Source organism: Aulonocara stuartgranti (assembly GCF_965226115.1).
Source record: "Aulonocara stuartgranti genome assembly, chromosome: 23".
In the NCBI taxonomy this organism is placed as follows: domain Eukaryota; kingdom Metazoa; phylum Chordata; class Actinopteri; order Cichliformes; family Cichlidae; genus Aulonocara; species Aulonocara stuartgranti.
In genome coordinates, this window is record NC_138958.1 from 52,554,289 (window position 1) to 52,577,411 (window position 23,123).

Genomic DNA, 23,123 nt, shown 5'->3' on the forward strand with positions numbered 1-23,123 from the left:
TAAATTAGCTTCTTATAGTTATGTTCTCCTGAGTTCCTCATTATAAATGAATAATAAATAAAACCCTGTTTATAAATCAGAAACAGCATGTCAAATATTCTATTACATTTTCACAAGCATAAACTTGATAATAACAAATATGACTTATCACACAGATAGAAGTAACAAGCTCATAAACATTATTCTTTTATTTTATGAACATGTTCACATACATTTGGATCTTTGTCTTGATGATAGTTATTGAATTTAATTCGCTTTTGTAAATTTAATTTCAACTTGATGTAAAGCAGAAATAGACTCAACCTAAGGCTGTAATGTTATCACTGAAGCATTTATTCAGCATTTCCTGGCATGCATGGTTAAATATAGTGGAGCAGCAGTGGAATAGTAGTGGAACGACAGCCAATTACAAATCCCTGTGCATGCCCCGAGGAGGTAAAGTATGTGGTAGCCTTACTAAAAGGAATTATTACAGCATCAAATTAAAGCCTTTCCAAGAGACCATGACAGAAACCAAATCCTCTGGGAGTTGGCACAGACTGGGAAGCTTATGCCCACCCACTCCCCTGTGTGCCAAACAGGGCTTGATATAGGACAGGGCATTTACACAGACTGGATTTTAATTAGACATCTGAAGGATTAGGGTTAGTTAAAAAAAAGTATATTATATACACATTATATATGTGTATATATATATATATATATATATATACAAATATATATATGTGTATATATATATATATATATATATATATATATATATATATATATATACACATATATATATATATATATATATGTGTATATATATATATATATATATATATACACATATATATATATATATATATGTGTATATATATATATATATATATATACACATATATAATGTGTATATATATATATATATATATATACACATTATATATATGTGTATATATATATATATATATATATATATATATATATATATATATATATATATATACACATTATATATATGTGTATATATATATATATATATATATATACAAATATATATATGTGTATATATATATATATATATATATATATATATATATATATATATACACATATATATATATATATATATGTGTATATATATATATATATATATATACACATATATATATATATATATATATGTGTATATATATATATATATATATATACACATATATAATGTGTATATATATATATATATATATATACACATTATATATATGTGTATATATATATATATACACATATATATAATGTGTATATATATATATATATATATATACACATTATATATGTGTATATATATATATATATATATATATATATATATATATATATATATATATATACACATATATATATATATATATATATATATATATATATATATATATATACACATATATATATATATATATATATATATATATATATATATACACATATATATATATATATATATATATACACATATATATATATATATATAACCAAATTTACTAATAACCAAAGCATATAACATATAACACTATATACCAACACTGCCAGCAAGTTGTCTATAAATGTGACAGACTTGAAATATATAATAATATATAGCTGAAATATGAACATTATATCATCATCGCACTATATGACATTGCATTCTTATCAAATAATGACACTACTACTACTACTACTAATAATAATGATAATAACTGTTAAACATAACCTGGTGTACATTCTTTAGGGAATGTTTAAGGATTTTGTTTACTTGATTAGACAGCCTAATTGTATTCCTTTCCCCTTCTTTTCTTTTCTTTGTTTTTTTAAGGTCAGTGTTGCCCTGTTACTACAGAATACTCTTTTCTTCCTCTGGGTACTGGAAATACACAAATAAAGTGTTCTGTGTTCCTACCTTTTATGTGTCTTTTTTTTTCCAAATATCAGCCTGTAAGAGTTTAAATAAAAACACTTCTCTGTTCGATAGTTAAAAATGTATAACAGGTATTTTATTTAATAAAAGAATCACAATTCATGTTTATTAACAGATAAATTAGTACATCATACCATGATAAGTAACATATAGTGTGACATTTTTTTACTGTGATGAAGTATGTGTGAAGTATGGTTCGTCATGAAAGAAAAGTATATTTTAAACACTTTATTTGACTACTTTTATGATTTAAATGGCACAAAGGAATATGAAGATAAAACCAGTCTTATCAACCTTTACCTAAATAATAGCCTTGGAACTTTTTCAATATTGTGATATTTCACAATTTTTAGTGTCTGGCACAGAAAAAACTTTTTTTCTAATGAACATAACCAAATTTACTAATAACCAAAGCATCTGACATGCATAATCAGAAGATCATTCTATATATTCAAGTTTCGTTCAATATATTCAAGTTCTATTCTAGCCCCTGCGGGCGGTCTATCCTTCAAGCTCGGGTCCTCTACCAGAGGCCTGGGAGCTTGAGGGTCCTGCGCAGTATCTTAGCTGTTCCCAGGACTGCGCTCTTCTGGACAGAGATCTCCGATGTGATTCCCGGGATCTGCTGGAGCCACTCGCCTAGCTTGGGAGTCACCGCACCTAGTGCTCCGATTACCACGGGGACCACCGTTACCTTCACCCTCCACATCCTCTCGAGCTCTTCTCTGAGCCCTTGGTATTTCTCCAGCTTCTCGTGTTCCTTCTTCCTGATGTTGCTGTCATTTGAACCGCTACATCGATCACTACGGCCGTCTTCTTCTGTTTGTCTACCACCACTATGTCCGGTTGGTTAGCCACCACCATTTTGTCCGTCTGTATCTGGAAGTCCCACAGGATCTTAGCTCGGTCATTCTCCACCACCCTTGGGGGCATCTCCCATTTTGACCTCGGGACTTCCAGGTTATACTCGGCACAGATGTTCCTGTACACTATGCCGGCCACTTGGTTATGGCGTTCCATGTATGCCTTGCCTGCTAGCATCTTGCACCCTGCTGTTATGTGCTGGATTGTCTCTGGGGCATCTTTACACAGCCTGCACCTGGGGTCTTGCCTGGTGTGATAGACCCCAGCCTCTATGGATCTTGTACTCAGAGCTTGTTCTTGTGCTGCCATGATTAGTGCCTCTGTGCTGTCTTTCAGTCCAGCTTTGTCCAGCCACTGGTAGGATTTCTGGATATCAGCCACCTCCTCTATCTGCCGGTGGTACATACCGTGCAGGGGCCTGTCCTTCCATGATGGTTCCTCGTCTCCCTCCTCTTTCTTGGGTTTCTGCTGCCTGAGGTATTCACTGAGCACTCGGTCAGTTGGGGCCATCTTCCCAATGTATTCTTGGATGTTCCTTGTCTCATCCTGGACTGTGGTGCTGACACTCACCAGTCCCCGGCCCCCTTCCTTCCGCTTAGCGTACAGCCTCAGGGTGCTGGACTTGGGGTGAAACCCTCCATGCATGGTAAGGAGCTTTCTTGTCTTTATGTCAGTGGCTTCCATCTCCTCCTTTGGCCAGCCTATTACCCCAGCAGGGTACCTGATCACGGGCAGGGCGTACGTGTTGATGGCCCGGATCTTGTTCTTACCGTTCAGCTGACTCCTCAGGACTTGCCTGACCCTCTGCAGGTACTTGGTGGTTGCAGCTTTCCTAGCGGCCTCTTCGTGGTTCCCATTCGCCTGCAGGATCCCCAGGTACTTGTAACTGTCCTCTATGTCTGCAATGTTGCCTTCTGGTAGTTCAATCCCCTCAGTTCTGACTACCTTCCCTCTCTTTGTTACCATCCGACTACACTTCTCCAGTCCGAACGACATCCCGATGTCATTGCTGTATAGCCTGGTAGTGTGGATCAGTGAATCGATGTCTCGTTCACTCTTGGCATACAGCTTGATGTCATCCATGTACAGGAGGTGGCTGACAACTGCTCCGTTCCGTAGTCGGTATCCGTAGCCAGTCTTGTTAATGATCTCACTGAGGGGGTTCAGGCCTATGCAGAACAGCAGTGGGGACAGAGCATCTCCTTGGTAGATCCCGCACTTGATGGTGACTTGTGCTATGGGCTTGGAGTTGGCCTCTAGTGTTGTACGCCACATCTCCATTGAGTTCCTGATGAAGGCTCTTAGGGTCCTTTTGATCTTGTACAATTCTAGGCATTCCAGTATCCAGCTGTGGGGCATTGAGTCATAGGCCTTCTTGTAATCAATCCAGGCAGTGCACAGGTTGGTCAGTCTGGTCCTGCAGTCTCAGCTTACTGCTTGGTCTGCCAGTAGCTGGTGTTTTGTGCCTCTGGTATTCTTGCCCATCCCTTTCTGTGCCCCGCTCATGTATTGACCCATGTGCCTGTTCATCTTAGCCGCTATGATGCCTGACAGGAGCTTCCACGTGGTGCTGACGCAGGTTATTGGTCAGTAGTTGGAGGGGACAGGTGTTTTTAAAAGTTATGTTTGACTTTATGCTTTTCTGTATAGTTTCTGGGATGCTTAGAACTCAAATTGCACTGCTGGAAAAAATTTATTTTGATGCACATGCTGTCTTTTTTTGCAAGTTTGCATTATAATATTTATTTTCGTTTTCCCTGCAGTATATAAAACTTAGTGTATCTCAAAAATAAAACTATGAAGACACTCAAAATAAATTTCCTGTGGCTGGAAACTATTTTATGAAACTTTTTTGTATTTACAGTTTTGAGGGATAAGCCTCTTACATTTCTAATATATGTACAAAAACCAAAAACGATTTTCAATTTTATATGTATTTCATTGCACTTTTTTGCAATTTATGTAGTTACTATGGACTTAATGCATACATATTATTAAAATTTGGCCTACAACCCAGGCGCTGCCGGCGCCAGGGAAGGCGAAGCGGTCGACTGGTGAGACTGAAGGTTGCCTTCTTACGTCCCCGGAATGATCAATACTTTTAGGCAGCCAGATTTGACTACGTGAAACACTGGACCTCCCCAACCATAATCTACCTCTGTTTGGTTCCTGTCGCTGGGATTACTACAATAAACCCATGCCTGCGACCTCCGCGACATCGTCGGAGAGGAGTAAACTTCCAGAACCTACGGACGCTTCAACGGGCGCCTATTTCCACTACTAAGCCTTGGACTTCACTAAGGATTAGCCTTGCTAATGTCCGCTCGTTAGCTAATAAAACCTTTATTTTAAAGGACTTTTTTACTTACCGCAATTTGGATCTCATGCTCCTAACGGAAACTTGGCTGAGACCAGGTGAGCTCAATTGTTTTACTGAACTCCTACCTTCTGACTGTGATTATTTAAATCTGCCGAGGATTGGCAAACGCGGGGGCGGAGTTGTGGCTGTCCTCAGGAAGAGACTAACATATAAACAACTTTCAACAGACTTTTGAGGGGCGATCGTGGCTCAAGAGTTGGGAGTTGACCTTGTAATCGGAAGGTTGTCGGTTCGAACCCCGGCTTGGACAGTCTCGGTCGTTGTGACCTTGGGCGAGACACTTCTCCCGTTGCCTACTGGTGGTGGTCAGAGGGCCCGGTGGCGCCAGTGTCCGGCAGTCTCGCATCTGTCAGTGCGCCCCAGGGTGGCTGTGGCTACAATGTAGCTGCCATCACCAGTGTGTGAATGTGTGTGTGAATGGGTGGATGACTGGATATGTAAAGCACTTTGGGGTCCTTAGGGACTAGTAAAGCGCTATATAAATACAGGCCATTTACCATTTATTTATTTACTCACAAATAGTTTCCTGTTTGGCACCGAAAGTTTTCTTTCTCTCACTTTCTTTTTCAGTGCTTTGCTTTTCCAGCTGGAGAGCATCACTCATTCTCTGGATACCTGCCTTTTCTCTAATGTAGACCTTCATCATCATCATCATTTCTTCCTTTTCTTTCATAAAGGGCTCACTGTCACAAACCGTGGAATTATTTTCAGTAGCAAAGACCTTCCTCTTAGGCGTTGTTCCCTGACTTCTTTTGCAAAAAGAAACCTTTTACTTTTTTCATGTTTTCTTTCTGCAGCATCCCTTATCCATGGGAAGCATTCCTCTAATCCATGAAGGCTTTCCAAATTGTTTCTTTCGCCTCCCTTTCTGTTTTAAAAGCTTTTATTTATTTATTTATTTTTACTTCAGTCATAGCTTCTTTTTTCAACATTAAAAGCACCCCTTCTCTTCTGTTTAGCCTGGTGTTGTTTCTTGAAGGTTTTTTTTTCTTTTGTTTGTCTCTTGTTTAGTCAATGCCCTGCATCTCCAAATGGAAAGCATTCCTCATCTATCATGTTCAAATGCTCTCTTTGGAAAACTTCTCTCTGGTTATTCTCTTCTTTTCCATCTTATGCTTTCTCTTTCATCTTCTTTATTTTGGCTTCTGCACACAGCAGAGGTTTCCTCCACATTTCCTTAATAGGAAGCTTTTTGGCTTCCATTTGAATCTGGCCTTCTATATCATGATAGAAATTTCCTGCTGTTTGACACAAAGTAAGGTCCTCATCTGTGTCACTCTGGATATGAAGAAAAGTAGTTTAACATCACTTAGAATTTCTGGCGTTAAAGCTTATTATTTCTTTTCCTGTATATTTTTCACAGGAACCATAATCATTTGCCTTCTTGACACCTTCTTAATATCATTATCCAACACCTTAAATTATTTATCAAGACATTTTGAAATGTGGATCATATTTTGTGATCCATACATTTAGCAGAGGGGCTGCTATTGTGTGTGTGGATAATAGCAAACACTGAAATACATTTTTTGCACATAGCAATGCATTTTGTTGACTCAAATTTAGCTTTTCTTTGCTCAAAATAAATTTCTCCTTAAAATGCAACACTTGCACCTGCAATTTTTTTTGTGTGCTTAATTATTATTATTATTTACATGTGTTCAGAATAGTGGCACAAAAATAAATAACAATATAAAGCTACAGGCTACAGCCCCACACACCAACACAAATCCCAATTCCAATGAGGACACATGTCATCCTTCTCTTAGTATTTAGGTATAGCACAAAACAACACAAATCAAAGACCAGTTACAAAGAGAGTTTAAAGTGATCGCCACGGTGATTCTACTGTAGAAACATGAACAGGCTGCAGCCTGACTGCTCATCAGTTTGTTACCTGTTGAAGTTCAGCAGCTTCACTGCAGTTTACAGCTCCCTTTATCACAGTGCTGGGGTCAGCATTTACTCAGCTTTAACATCACTCTGGGTTCTTGGCTAGCTTAGCGTTAGCATGCTGTCTGTGCTGGTGCTTGTGAAGAGTCGAAGTTGTGTTAACAGTGTGATGCAGTTATTTCTGTCCTGGAGCAGTCTCCACTTTACCATCGCGCTCTCATCCTTTTGTGCAAAAAATAATAAAACTAGCCAACTACATCACTATTTTCCTCCTCTAACACATGAACTGAAATCAGCTGATTGTAGCAAGAGTGCAAGAACCAGTAAGCGGGATCGATAGGCAGGCAAACTAATGATTCCAAGCAACTGGACAACTGGCAAGTGGTTCTCTACAAGAACCAGTTCTTGGTTTTCACACCTGAGGAGCTAAGTGCAACTGATCGCTTTGTGGTAAAGAGGTGTTCAGTCCTCTGAGTTCTGCCAAGAGAACCTCCTTGCTGCTTTGCTGTCCTGCCAGGGAGTCCTTCATCATTGCCATCAGCTCACCATCTGTTCCACATGTTGTGGTTGAGCTGTTGGCGCTCTGCTTATGAGGATGATATGGATGGAGATTGTCTCCCATGCTGGATCTTCTCTAGTTGATGCCTTCTCCTCATGAAGCTCTTGCTTTTGGGACTGCAGCCGTGTGTGCTGGATTGGGAAGTGCCATCTTGCTTCTGACACCACAAGTTCAACCGCAGATTAAACTCAAGAAAGTAATTTTCATGCATCACTTAAGAATCACTCCACTGTAATTGGACTGAGCTAACCTTTGCTGGTTATACTCCAAAAAGTAAAGTTAGTAAGAAATTTCGACATACACTAAACTGTTAGGGTTACAGATACCATATCAGCCACTAGACTGTCCAATTCTGCGATGGAGGTTTATGGCCATACTAAGAAAGGGGTGAACTCTTTCTTGGTCTGGCCAGTGTCCGTTCCCCAGTTTTATGGTGAAAGCATTTCACAGGATTGGCCTACAGTCACCATTAGGTCAGTCTTTTGAAATGTTACAGTAGTTTGTAAAGTGAAGGTAGTTTGTCCTTGAGTTTGCAGGGCCATGTAAGGGTTTATATGGTCCTGCTGTGAACTCCAATCTGGGCCATGTTTAACAAAGAGTTAATGGGGTTCTGGGAGTGATAGAAATAATACAAACAAGTCAACAATTTAGTTATCAGAATGCTCTTATCTGTATATCTTTCTAATTTTCATGTAAGCAGCGCTCACAACTAAAACTCTTAATCAAACTATATTTTTGCAGTAAAGAAAAAGCTGCCACGATAATTGGCCTTTTGGAATCAGTTGGCCCTTCAGTACAGAGATATTGATTTCATAATCACTGATATACTTCTCTCCCTGACCTCTGCTGTAAATAGGGAAGGCCAAGCCACCATGTTTCCAAGAGGATAATTAGAATGGATCTAATATCTTTTTATATGCACCCACGGCTCACTAGTAGCACACTGCAACCTCCTCTCCCCACACTAGACCTTTATTTACCTGCGTAGGCCTGCTGCATTTTGATAAGAGCTGCTGTCTGGAAGAATTAATGTAATGCCTACCCAAGGAGAGGGGTTTCAATTAAGTTCAAATGGGATGAATTCATGCAAAAATGCGCTGGCACCTCATTCCATACATGAGAAGAATCTGCGATCCTCCACACTTTCCTGCTTTTTTTGCTTCAGTGATTAGCTGTGTACATATCCATATTTGCTTCCTTTTTTAGCTTGGTGGATTGTCAAAGTTTACAGGCTGCTCCTGATTTGAACACATTACTCACTTATTATTTCTGTGAAATCCTTTAAAGTTAGTTAAATGGGGGGCATATGCAGACAACCCAGTGCACTGGTAATACTTGTGTTTTTTCTAGGGAAGTCAGACAGGCTGACAGAGACCAGACTTCTGATGGATGTTGCCAGCCTTTGCTCATGAATCCAACATCTCCATCAGCTAATTAGTGTAGAAAGGCCACGCTTCAACAAAGATGCTTTCTGGAAGAACTAACAGTGTAAAAAGGCTACTAGTAGCAATCAGGTGACAAATCAAGGAGAACCTCTATTACTTATTACATGAAGTAAATTATTTCTTTATATCTGGCCTTTTTTCTCGTTTTGTCAGGTCATCTTATCCACTCAGTTTTGTTTTCCTCTCTCCTTTTCTCTCTTTCTTGCTTTTCTTCCCTTTTCTGCATCCTTCACTTATTTCCTTGCTGTCCCTATCTGCATGTTTTCACTTTGTTTGGTGTCTTTTCTCACTCTTTTTCACTAATCTAACTTCTCTCCTCTCCTATTACGTCTGCCCCCTTCTTTTCTCGTCATTATGCATCATTATATAACTGTCTGTTAATCCTGGGCAACTTTAACATCCACGCCTGCTGTGCCTGTAAAACCATGGTCACGGAGTTTTGTCCTGTTCTGGATTGCTTTGGTTTCTTTCAACAGATAAATGAAGCTTCTCATGTTCCTGGGCAGATTCTTTGGCCAGTCTATTATATGGATTTACTATTGACAATATTAATATTAATCAATCAATCAAAATTTATATATATTGCACATTTTAAAGACCAAAGTACACCAAAGTGCTTTCCAGTAAAATCATGATGCAGATAAACATCACTATATAAAATATAAATTACAGATATAAATAAAATATAAAATAATTACATAATCTAAATCTAATTAATGATGCTTCTTTGATCATAAGTAAATTGTGTCCAATCCACTGCGTAATGCCCTTTTCCCCTTACAGTTAACTCGTCAACTGTAAAGCAGTTTTCTGAAACTTTTTAGAGAAATGCTGTGGCAACCTCCATTGCAGCTGTTGATGCACAACTGTGATGGAGGTTGCCACAGCATCCATCTGTCCATTCTCTTGCACTTTTTCTTATCAGGGTCCCAGGGGGGCTGGAGCCTATTCCAGCTACCATAGTGCGAGAGGTGGCATACTGTACACCCCAGGCAGGTTACCAGACTGTTGCAGGGCTAACACAGAGAGACAGACAACCATTCACATTTATTGGCAATTGAGAAATAAACCTTATCCTACTTACTGCATGTCTTTGTGGGAGGAAGTGGGTGCACCTGGAGAGAACCACTGCAAACTCAGAAAGACCCGGGGTAGATATTGGAGTCAAATTCCTTGTTGCTGAGAGGCAAGAGTGCTAATAAACAAATTGAAGATTGCAAGGAGGAGATTAAAATTTCAGAGATGTGCAACTGAGGACCATTATGTCAGTTCACAGTTTCCACTGTGGGTATACGAACCAAACGGATAAACAAACCTTAAACACGAAAAGTATGTAATCTAAATAATTGACCATTTAAGCAGCTTCAGAGTAATGGTAGTGTTTTCTGTAAATGTAAAAATCCTTATATTGTCACAGCTTTTCTCTTTACTCCACTTGTATAATTCTAGAATTTCAAAGTGTTCCTCGCTACACCACAAACTCAGACAGCAAAGATTTCTTTTTGGCTTAAATATATTGCTTCACCAGACAGTATGATGAGGCTAGGAGGTCAGGGGAAGGGTACAGTGAGTGTCCGCAGCCATTTGTAAAACACAGTGGAGGCTCTGTCATGATTGCAGCTGCAGCTGGTGGTGTTGAGGAAAATTATGAACATAGAAAAGTACCATCAGATTTTCATTCACCATGTAATACCTGCTGTCTGGAAAGCATCTGATTGGCAACAGCTTCATTCTTCAGCATGACAATAATCCCAAACATTGTGCAAATGCAGTGAAAGCATACTTGTATACCTCCCCCAAGCCCACACCTCAACAACTGAAGTAGTGAGAATATAAGGGAAGGTCCAAAACAGAAGATCCAAAACAGAACATTGGAATGTCCTCCAAGAAGCCCAAGAATAATTCATGAAGACTACTTAAATAATTAATATAAAAGGTTACCTCAGAGAGTTCAAGCTGTGACGAAGAATAAAGGTGCAGCAGATAAAATAAGTATTGAACACATCACCAAATTTCCACCAAATACATTTCTGAAGGTGCCGTTAACATGAAATTCTTACCAGATGTTAGAAACAAGCAATCCCTCCCAACCCATCCAATCCTTTGTTGGTGATGAGAGCTTTAAGACACCTCCTTTATGGAGAAACTAGTCACATGCATTGCTCAGATTGATTTTGGCCCATTTTTCCACACAGTCTTCAAATCCTGAAGGTTCCATGGGCGCCTTCTATGAACTCGGCGCTCTGGGTCAGGTGACCATTCTAGCAGCTTTATTATCTTTCTCTGAAACTACTTAAGTGTTTTCTCGACTGTGTGTTTAGGATCATGTCCACCTTCATTTCATCTTTATCATCCTGGTAGATGGCAGAAGACTTTTAAATGGTAAATGGCCTGTATTTGTATAGCGCTTTTCTAGTCCCTAAGGACCCCAAAGCGCTTTATACTTCATCCACACACTGGTGATGGCAGCTACATTGTAGTCACAGCCACCCTGGGGCGCACTGACAGAGGCGAGGCTGCCGGACACTGGCGCCACCGGGCCCTCTGACCACCACCAGTAGGCAACGGGTGAAGTGTCTTGCCCAAGGACACAACGACCGAGACTGTCCAAGCCAGGGCTCGAACCGGCAACCTTCCGATTACAAGGTGAACTCCTTGAGCCACGATTGCCCTTTCTTTATCAAGAATGTCTTAGTGCTTTATCTTCAATTATATGAAGCATGTCAGAACCATACGGTGTAAAACAGCCCCACACCACAATGTTCCCACGGCCAAACTTCACTGTTGGTATGGTGTTTTCAGGGTGATGCCTTTTGACCTCCAAGCATGGTGCGTGTTATGGCATCCAAAGAGTTCAGTTTACGTCTCATCTGACCACACCAAATTCTCCCAATATTTCACCAACTTGTCTAAATCTTGTTCGGCCAAGCTGCAAGCAAGCCTCAACATGCTTTTTCTTCAGCAATGAAGTCGTGCGTGGTGAGCGTGGATACAGAACATTGATGGACAGCATTACTTATTGTTTTCTTTGAAACGACTGTACCTGCTGATTCCAGGTCTTTCTGCAGCTCTCCACAAGTTGGCTCTGGGACAACTCTTCTGATAACTTTTTTCACTTCACTGTCTGAAATCTTGTGGGGAACAACTGTATATAGTGAAATTATGTTCTGTCCACTTTCAGATTATGGCTCAATAGTACTCACTGGAACCTTCAGTAGTTTAGAAATTCTTCTGTAACCAGTGCCATCAGGATGTTTTGCAACAGCAAGGCCGTTAAGATCGTGAGAGATCCTGGTTTTACCATGAGATGTTCCCTTGGTAACGAGACCTTTTTACAGGCCATCAGTTTGACTGAACCAGCTGATATTAATTTGCACTAAGTGGCAGGATTGTGTTTTAATTACTGATAGATTTCAGCTGGTGTCTGTCATGGCCCGGTGTCCGAGGAGCTGATGGGATGCCCACGCCCACGGGTGTGGCTGTTAACTCCACACCTGCATCCCATCTCAGGCGATTATCAGGTGGACTATTTGATCCAGCCCAGCCAGCTGCTCCACGCCAGTCCGTTAGTTGTCCCACAGAGGTAACGTACACCCACGGGAAGGCGGTTGTGAAAACCCTCATTTACCTGAACAAACGCTAATCTTTTCTTTTGCGCTCAGGTAACAGCTCGGCGTGTTTTTGAGCCACCTGCCCGTCTGGAGTTTGGACCGCCTCCGGTACCAATCACCTCTACTTTCCTGGAGCTCCCCCGCGGACCCTCACCCCTCCCTCCGGCTCCCACGGCCCCGCTTTGACTGTAAGACTCATACTCTCCCCCACGTATGCTGCTATTTCCCCGCTCCCCAGTAACTCTCTTCCTCTTTCTGTTGCAGCCTCCCACAGTCCCGATTACTGCGTTCCTGCGTAACTCATCCCCCAGTCCCTTGGTTTTTCTAGTTTCTAGCGTGTTTTCCTTTGACCCTTCCAGGACACCTTTAGTTGAAATAAAGTTTATTTTTCGTACTCCTGCGTGTTGTCTCTGCTTCTGGGTCCAGCTTGCGTACTGAACTTCGGTTCATGACAGTGTCATGAATTTCCATCTATTTTTGGACTTCCCATTTTGCATGTTGTAACGGTGGTCTGGCGAGGAAGGACTGGCTAGGAGGCCCATATGGTGTAGAGGTTAGTCAGTTAGACAGAACAACATACATACTGTACATGTGCGGATCAGGTAGTCGCCGGCGCCAGCCCGTTACAATGGTATGGTCTCTCTAACCAGATGCCTGGAGAGCAGTATACTCGGCTGCAATGGCTGCTGCTACACTCACATTAGGAGACTCTCCAACTATTACAGTAATAGGACTATTAATAGTATTAATACTAGCATATTTTAGTATTACTTTCTGAATTGATCTTCAAATGTTATATTTTCCTAACTTTTCTATTGGCAAAAGTACAGGATAGAATGAAAACAGGTTTTATGTCCAGCATGATGTCCCAGTGTCTGTCCTGAATAATGCTATGATTTGGTGGACTGCCTCTATGTGATTAAGAGACTTAAATAATGTTGTGCATCTTTCTCATCTTATCTGCTTTACCACAAATGTGCGTTTAGCTTCCATAATCAGTTCCCTCATCTGCAAATGGTTACTGGACTTCCTGACCAACCGCCCCCAACATGTCCGGCTGGATAACCACTGCTCATCTACCATCACAATGAACACCGGTGTACCACAAGGCTGTGTGATGAGCCCTTTCCTCTACTCCCTCTTCACCCACGACTGCAGACCTGCTGATGGTTCCAACACCATCATTAAGTTTGCAGATGACACCACGGTGATTGGCCTCATCAGTGACAACGATGAGGCCACCTACAGGGAGGAGGTGGATCGTCTGGCTGAGTGGTGCGACACAAACAACCTGCTGCTTAACACCGAGAAGACCAAGGAGCTCATCGTGGACTACAGGAGGAATGCTGACCCACATCCACCCATCCACATTAAGGGGACGGCTGTGGAGCGTGTGAGCAGCTTCAAGTTCCTGGGAGTCCACATCTCCGAGGATCTCACCTGGACGACCAACTGCTCCGAGCTGGTCAAGAAGGCTCACCAGCGCCTCCTCTTCTTGAGGACTCTGAGGAAGAATCACCTGTCCTCAGACATCCTGGTGAACTTCTATCGCTGCACCATCGAGAGCATCCTGACCAACTGTATAACAGTCTGGTACGGGAACTGCTCTGCCTCGGACCGGAAGGCGTTGCAGAGGGTCGTGAAAACTGCCCAGCGCATCGCCGGAGCACCACTTCCTGCCATAAAAGACATCTACAGGAAGCGGTGTCTGAAAAGGGCTGGGAAAATCATCAGAGACCCCAGTCACCCATCACATGGACTCTTCACCCTCCTGCCCTCTGGGAGGCGCTACAGGAGCCTCCGGACTAAGACCACCAGGTACCGGAACAGCTTCTTCCCCACAGCTGTCAGACTCCTGAACTCTGCCTCCTGACATCTGACCCACGTTAACTCATGGACTGAACATACACACACCCACAATGGACAACTGTACCCTCAAACACAATAATAACATGGACTGAACCACCACTCACAACCACTAGCACTTTATATAGCCTCTGTAGAAACTATCTACACCCTCACTTATCTTAACTGCACTACTGTATAGCTCTGTGTAAATAATCATTCTGTACATTCGATAATCTTTAATCCTACAACTGTTTACAACTTCCATAGTTCCCATTTCTGTATAGCTGTATATCTCAGATTCCTGTAAAGTTATTTATTTCATATTCTGTATAGTTTTTCATATTTATATCCTGTTCATAGCCTGTACATAGCTTGTACTCACTACAGCCTGTACATACTTATAGTTATAGAATATTCACAACATACTTCATACCGTGTACATTATAACATACCATAATAGACCCATTTCTGTAATATACTTACATATCTATACTATTGCTAATATATATTGTAATATATCTATATCACTAAAGCACTTCTGGATGGATGCAAACTGCATTTTGTTGCCCTGTACCTGTGCATGTGCAATGACAATAAAGTTGAATTCTATTCTATTCTATTCTATTCTATTCTAATGATTGAGCCTTTGCCTTAGTTGTGAAAGGCTCCACGCTAAAGTGGGTGGATTAGATTGAAATCTCTGATTATTCACTCTAAATTATTTTTTATAAATACAATAGATCTTCTGATTAATTAGGTTGCTTTTGAAGGTAACATCGTAATGTTTAACCAATTGAAATGAGGTTTGCAAATGTGAAAAGGGTTGATTACATTTGGTAACAGCATAGTCCATTAATATGAATTACTGCATGACATTCTGATTAGGAGCTGAGCCCTGTCTGAAGGCAAAAAGCAGGTACAGCAAGGTACCCTTGATACAGCAGATGATGAATGTATGTATTGTAATAGCACAGAGCACACATCCTGTTGTAGTCAGAAAATGTGTGCTGTGATGACGTTTAATTAATGTAACCTCTGCTTCTCAAAGTCTGCGGCTGCCATATATAAATAAGGATTTTAAATCATATCATATTGTGAAAATGAAAGCGAACAACGTGTCAAATTTAGGATATGATAACAGAAACTTGCTGATTAGTTCATTTGAATTCAGTACATGATGTGATACTTGGGAAATATTATGCTGAAGATTTTTCTCTCTTTTTTTTAATAATCAAGCCTTTAGATTCACCACAGGGGACCTCCACTCAGCCTGGCAGGGCCTCAAAACCATGGCCTCTGTGGATACTGCGGTCACCACCCCCAGAACCATCCGGGTGGAGGGCAGCAACCCCTCCTGCCTCCCTGACGACCTCAACACTTTCTACACCAGGTTTGAGACAGACAACATCATCCAGCTTGAGGCGTCCAGATCCTCACTCAAACCTGGCAGCTCTGCACTCACCTTCAGGACTGAGGAGGTGGTGAGAGCCCTCAGGAGGACCAGGGAGAGGAGCTCACCCGGCCCTGACAACATCAGCAGTCGAGTTGTGAGGCACTGTGCAGGGCACGTAGGAAGTGTGTTCTGGACTCTATTTCAACACTTAATTGACAGTCACACCATCCCCCAGCTGTGGAAACACTCCACAGTCATCCTCATCCCCAAAAGAAACAACCCAGAGTCTCTGAATGATCTTCGTCCTGTGGCCCTCACCTCCCAGGTGATGAAGGCCATGGAGAAGATCATAAAACAGCACGTGGTAAGAACAACTGACCCCCTGATGGACCCTCCAGTTTGCTTACCGTGCACGCAGACGTGTCGATAATGCAAAACTCTTCATCTTGGACTGCATCCACAAACATCTGGAGCTCCCTGACTCCTCTGCCAGACTTCTGTTTGCTGATTTCTCATCAGCGTGCATCACTCTGCAGCCTCGTATCCTGGCCACTAAACTTTCCTCCTGGAAAATTTCACCTGGATGATCAGCTAATCCTGTGGATATTGGACTTTTTGACCAACAGGACTCGAAAGTTCGGGTAAACAGCTCTCTTTCTTCTCTCCGTTTCACCTCCACTGGCTCCCCCCAGGGCTGTGTGCTCTCCCCCCTGCTCTTCATCCTCTACACTGATGACTGCAGATCCACACAGCCCAACTGTCACCTGGTGAAATATGCTGACGACACAGTTCTCCTGTCACTGCTGTCAGGCCCTCACAGCACCACGGGCCCGCTCTGCAGGAGTTTGTAGAGTGGTGTGACAGCTCCAAACTTGAACTGAAGGTGAGCAAAACCAAAGAGATGGTGGTGACCTTCTCCAGTAGGCAGAGGGATCTGGCTGCTTCAGTCACCACCACCATCCACGGGAAGCCAGAGGAGGTAGCTGAGGAATACAAATTAGTGATGGTAAATTTGATTCTTTTCACTGAATCGAGTTTTAATGAGTCACTCACCAAAGTGAATTGGATTTTTTGAGTCATTTGAGTCACTGAGTCAGTCGACCAGAGAGTGCAAAAAATGTACATTTTCACTCAAACTTAATTTGTTTCTCTTTTCATGTAAATCCTACTGCTAAGACGAGTGATTCTAAAAGAAAACAACTATTTTATAGAGCAAAAAAGAGCAAAACAATTCTAAAATTAAGCAATTTCCTATCAAAATGTCTTAATAAACATTTTTGTTTATTTTTATTTTATTAGTATTTTCCTTAAATGTGTTAAATATATATATTTTCTCATCTAAATGTCCACTGAGCTGTGAGCCAGGGGCGGTAATGCGCCTTAACATTGGTTGGCAACCAAGAAGAAGAAGAAGCTGTGAGCCAGGAGGGAGGGGGTGAGTAGCTCAAATGTGCTGTTAGCATGTTAGCAGAGCGATGCTACTGTGAACCGAGGAGCTATTGTCTTGATGTGAGCTTCTACTCAGGGTTTTTTCTTCCAGTTCAGAGCAGAAATGTTTTTGTTACTATACTGGATGTTGTGTTTTTCTCCACAATTTTAATTATAAGCTATATACATTGCTGCTAACAGCAACAGGGATGAGTCAGTGAGTCAGTTGGGCTTGTGAATCATGATTCATGAGTCAGTAAAGTGATTCTCGAGTATTGAACGATTCGTTCATGATTCGCGCATCACTAGTACAAATACCTGGGAACCATCTTTGACAACCTCCTGAAAATCTCTGCCAACACAGAGGAGAATCTCAGGAGGTGCCACCAACAGCTATACCTCCTTAGGAAACTCAACTCCTTTGGAGTCAGCACACCCATCATGATGACTTTTCCTATGCCTTCCTGGAAAGCATCATGACCTCCATCACCTGCTGGTTCCCCTCCCTCAGCCTTCATACAGGAACAGACTGCAGCACACGGCATCAGTGTGCTCTAAAATCATTGGCCTGTCAGAACTCTGGCACAGGTTTTCAGCAACAGGCCCTTAGGATATGTCCACACTAGCCTTGATAGATTTGAAAACAGTGTTTTTGCCTGAAAACGCTCCACGTCCACACTAGCGTCTTCAGTCATTTTCACAGAGTTGTGCGTCCACACTGAAATGGCCGAAAATGCTTACATTCCAGTCCTGCGCATGTGTGAAACTCAAGAAGATTTGGCCTGCCTCATTTCTGTCTGCAGCTTATTTTCTTTCCAGCTCGTTTAAAGGTTGTGGCAAAAGGTCGAGGAAAAGCACCGAGTTTTTTTAAATGGACTAACAATGAGGTGGAGTTGTTGCTGCGAGTAACACAAAAGTACAAAGTTGCAAACGCGAGTGAGAATTAAAGAATTTGAAGAAAAGCTCTCTGGAGCACGTGCAGGCTGATATTCATCTTTAACAGGGCTGTCAAACACAACAACTGCTGTACAATGCCCTCCACTATCTTTGTTTAATTTGTCACATGACTGGATCACATGACTAAATTGTGTCATCGTTTTCAAAAATCTCAGTTTTCACTGTCCACACTGCGACGCAAACTCACCGTCTTTAAATGTGTGCGTTTTCGAGAGCTGCGTTTTTCCTTGGGGAAAACGCCGTCTCAGTGTGGACGGGAAGCCAAAACGGAGAGAAAACGATGCGTTTTCAAACAAAAATGCATTAGTGTGGACGTAGCTTTAGACAGGCAGCCAAAATCATCAACGACCCCTCTCACATTCTTCACCCCACATTTCAATGGCTCCCCTCTGGGCGACGCCTCCACTGCATTTCCTGCAGGACTGAGAGGAGGAGCGCCACCTTTGTCCCCAAAGCCACTCTGCTTTTTAACTCCAGCCGATCCACACCAGAAACATAAACTATTCTACACTCTTTTTATACCGACACTTTATTCACTTTTAGTCATTTACAGTTATTTATTCACCTTTCAGTCACTTTAATTTTAAAACTGTGTAATTTTAAAACTGTGTATATTCTGTGCATTTATTATCTCACTCTTATTGCCTGTTCGTATTGTCCTTATCCTCAAAATCATGCTGCTCTATTGTATCTTAATTGCCCCTTGGGGATAAATAAAGTCTTTCTGATTCTGATTCTGATCTTGAAGAACTCTATGTGTCTTGGATCTGAGATGCTGCAAAACACAGTGTGTGAGTCTTGTTCCTTTCCTCTTTGTCATTTCCTAATCAGCCCTCTGCATATTATACTATAGTATAAAAAGGACTATAATATAAATAGTCCTGTCTTCCCATTAATCTTTGTCACAATGGCAGTTATTCAAAAATCCAGTCAATGCATATAAGGTAGATAAAATGAGAATAATTCAAATAATTTAGAAGGATAAAAACTGTCTGAAAGGCCTCTTTTCTAAGTTATTCATAGAGAATAATCAGCTGTGACAGTTTCAGGTCCTTCTACACTGCATTGTTCCAGAACATTCAACATATCTAAAAGCTTTTTTTCCAGGCACTAGTTAGAATCAGCACCCGTAAAACCTGATGAATGGAAAAGAGACCGTGTTGGTTTCAATTTCTGCTCACGCAAGTACACAGAAAAAAAAAACCCCTTGTTGTGCGACCAGATTCACACTCTCTGTTCCTTTTTACTCTTCATATTCATTTGTAATGAAACAACACAACATAACACAAAAGTATGATGATTACTATGGCCACATTAACACAAAAAGTTGTTGACCATTTTGAGAATAAAGTCAAAAATGTGGAGATTAAAGCCCTCTGCAAAATGCCTCACATAAATGAGTTAGTGGAGCTGTACTTCAGAATCAAGAACATGAGTTCTCTATTAGCACATACACACAGTGTGGTGATGAGTGTAAGGGTGTTAAAACAATGGTGCGGGAAGCTGTGTGTGTGTTCAGAAGGAAAAACACACAAACTTGGAAGAGTTGTTCAGATGTGGACAAGATGAAATGGTTGGCAATGGACAGATGCAAGGATACCAATGGTCACACCTCGTGCAGTAAAGAGGATATATGTTGTATCACAAGACCAGTGTTGGGACTAACGCGTTATTAAGTAACGCGTTACAGTAACTACGTTATTATTGTGGTAACGAGCACGGTAACTAGTTATTATGCCAAAACCAGGAACGCGTTAGTCGTTACTGGGATTTAGATAGACTCGTTACTCGTTACTTCGTGTGGTGGCTATCGCGGAGCTTCCACAGATTCAATAACATTAGCAAGTGGTGGAGGCCAGCAGGTGGATGAAGGAAAAGGGAGGCAGGAGGAGAGACCCGAAGCAGCCGCCGGTCCGAGTGTGAACTGAACTTCAGGTAAGAAGCTATGACCTGCAGTCCATCTGGGTCAGATATAAGTTTAGGTGGAGTTTATTTTCGTTATGCTGACTTTTTCCGTACTGCATACTAGCTAGCATGACAGAGTTTCTATACAGCTGGGTGGTGCTATGATGTTAGTGATGTTGAACTTTATTTTGTTCATAAGGTTAGTTAGTAGAGTTGCCCAACCATCCCGTAAAAAACAGAATCATCTGGTATTCAGAGAAAATATTACGCGTTTCTTATTGAGGTGAAAAGGAACAGTTTGTCCCGTAATTCAGCTACAATGGAAAAGACACAAAGCTGGAGTTATTCTGTGTCTTTGCTGCACAGCTGCCTCTTCTTCTTTCATTCTCTCCCCTCCCTCTCCTGTTTCTACTTCAATCATGAAACTGATCAATGATCAGCTGATCGTCTCTCTTGTTTGTTTATCGCTCACTTTGCGCCAGAAACAGGAAACCAATGGATGTCGCACTAAACAACAGCAGCACGTTTAAGCTTGATCAGCTGTTGTTAGAATTTATTTAATATTAATTTCTAGTATCAGCTGATGTTTGCTGGAGCCACAGCTGTGAAGCTGCTGGTCATGATGTCGGTTTGGATATGTGGTGAGAGGGAAACATGAAGATGAAACCAGGAGATGTCCTTACTGAATCATCAGAGCTGTGATGGAGAAACAGGTTTACCTTTTAGGTGACATGGATGAGTTGAAGGGAAGTTATGAGCTGTTTCTGAGAGACAAATAACACCAGGATCCTTTTCTAAGCAGCTGACAGCTGGTAACTGTGCAGGGGCGAGTCTAGCAAAGTGTTGCCAGGGGGCCAGGTAGGCATTAACAGGGAGAGGGGGGCACAAAGAAATACTTTTCTTTCTTATTCTCGTTTAAAATGTCTCGCTTTTAAAAAATAATTATCTGAATCTTACAACAAACGATTGATAGATTGATGCATATATACCATCAGAACAGTGAACATCACTGTCACAACAGTGTTTGTTTTCATTCAAAGGCTTTATGATTTTTCCTATAATGGTGGCCGGTCTCTAGTCAAAATGCCCGGGACGATTTTCTGTCCCAGTCCAGCTCTGTATGCAGCTCATCTGCAGTCTGGTGTTACCTACATCTTCCTATTCAGAAGGCAGAATTTCCGAGTTCTGAGTACAATCAAAGCACCACGACTGCAGTTTTTGTGTTGGATGTAAAAAGCAGGCTAGGATAGAATCAGGCGTGGGATTTCTCTCGTGGAAATGTGCACATTATCTTTTCCTTTCTATTGGTAGGTGGCACAGTGCACTTGTGGCAAGTAAGCAAGCTAGAAGACTGACAATCTGGCTGGGTATCCAGTTACAGAAGCAACACATTAACAAGAGAATTCTGAGTAAAACCAAAGTTATTTTCCCTAGTAACTAGTTACTCTGAAAGTAACGAGTAACTTGAAGTAACTGAGTTACTTTTGATAGAAGTAGCTAGTAATGTAACTAAGTTACTAATTTAAAGTAACTTACCCAACAAAACAAATTTCCCACGTGTGGGACTAATAAAGGTTATCTTATCTTATCTTATCTTATCTTAACACTGCACCAGACACACTGGAGGGTCAAATGGTGGAGAGTTCCAGATTTAAGCCCTGTGGGAGTAACCCACTGAGAGGGCCATGGACCCCCTAATGATCCATCCTCTACCTAATCACACGAGCCAAGCTGTGAAAGCGGGTGTGGGTCACAATCAGCCAGGGTTTCAGGTGAGCTCATTGTGAAACCTGGCACCACCCTATCATGCGAATTCCTGAGGTCAGATGTCCCAGGATGTGAGTGGGCGTTAAGGCGTCTGGGAAGAATCTCAGAACTGGATTATAGATGGCAGAGAGTTGGTGTCGTAAACCACCGACTGCTTGCTGAAACTTTCCGGGGATTTGATGATGACTCTTTGGCAAACTATTGTTGCATAATCCTGCACTTAGGTGAATCATTTACTCTAATTATGTATTTTTTTCTTGGAGTGAAGTAGTGTTTAATTACTTGTAACACATACTTTAAAATTGAATGAGGTGATTGACCAGCCCAGCCTACACAGATAGGAGACCCATCTGTGCCTGATTTGACAGATTTAATAAAGATGGATGAATACATGAATCTAGTCATTGTTGTGATTCTTTCTAAAATTGTTTGTAAAGAATTAGATTTTGATGTTTTCTTTGTATGACAACAAAAATCCATATTCATCATTTATCTTGAGAGACGCAGAGATGTAACAGAGCTTGCTGCTTCAGATGTAGACAGAAGTACAGGCAAACCTGAATCTTTACCCCAGACCGCTGCGTTTTACTCAGCGCCTTTTGGTCATACTCTTCATTCATATTGAATTTTCCTCACAGCTGCTGCTTATATTAAATTAAAATAGGGATTAAATTTTAAAGTCTACATTTGGTACATTGTTTTTTCTTTAGCAGAGAGACTTTCCAGACAGTTTGAACTTGGCAGAGCAGAGCTGCAGACCTCCAGAGGGCAGCGGGTGAATCTTTGTCTTTGACTCAGAAGATGTGCTAAACACCAACACCAACAGGGCCCACAGAGCTCCACTTATATCACTTATGCAGCTTTTGGATTTTCACGTCTTTTAAATCACCATCTGCTGCAGAGCATGAACTGTTTTGGCTCAGTGACTAAAAACGTCCTGCTATGATTTGATGATTTTCCTTGTATTTATTCAGTGTCTGCCATTGCATGACCTTGTTTCTTTCCCAAGGTTATACGGTTCTGGTCTACAGTGAGGGACTTTCACACTGGAGGCTGCGGTTTGCATCTTCTTTCCAACTTCTGTCCAATTTTAATCAGTTTTAACCTGAAAGATACAAGATTACAGACTCCCACAAG

At 41.2% G+C, this 23,123-nt stretch overlaps 2 long non-coding RNA genes across 2 annotated transcripts in view; one reads left to right on the forward strand and one right to left on the reverse strand.

Annotated features, from left to right (window-relative positions):
• Nucleotides 1-23,123, reverse strand: part of LOC309700095 — a 436,175-nt gene that overhangs the window by 90,079 nt on the left and 322,973 nt on the right. The window lies entirely within an intron of this gene.
• LOC309700440 lies at nt 12,517-13,040 on the forward strand. Its single transcript, XR_014274666.1, has 3 exons — nt 12,517-12,660; nt 12,740-12,876; nt 12,953-13,040. It is a non-coding gene; the product is annotated as an uncharacterized lncRNA (long non-coding RNA).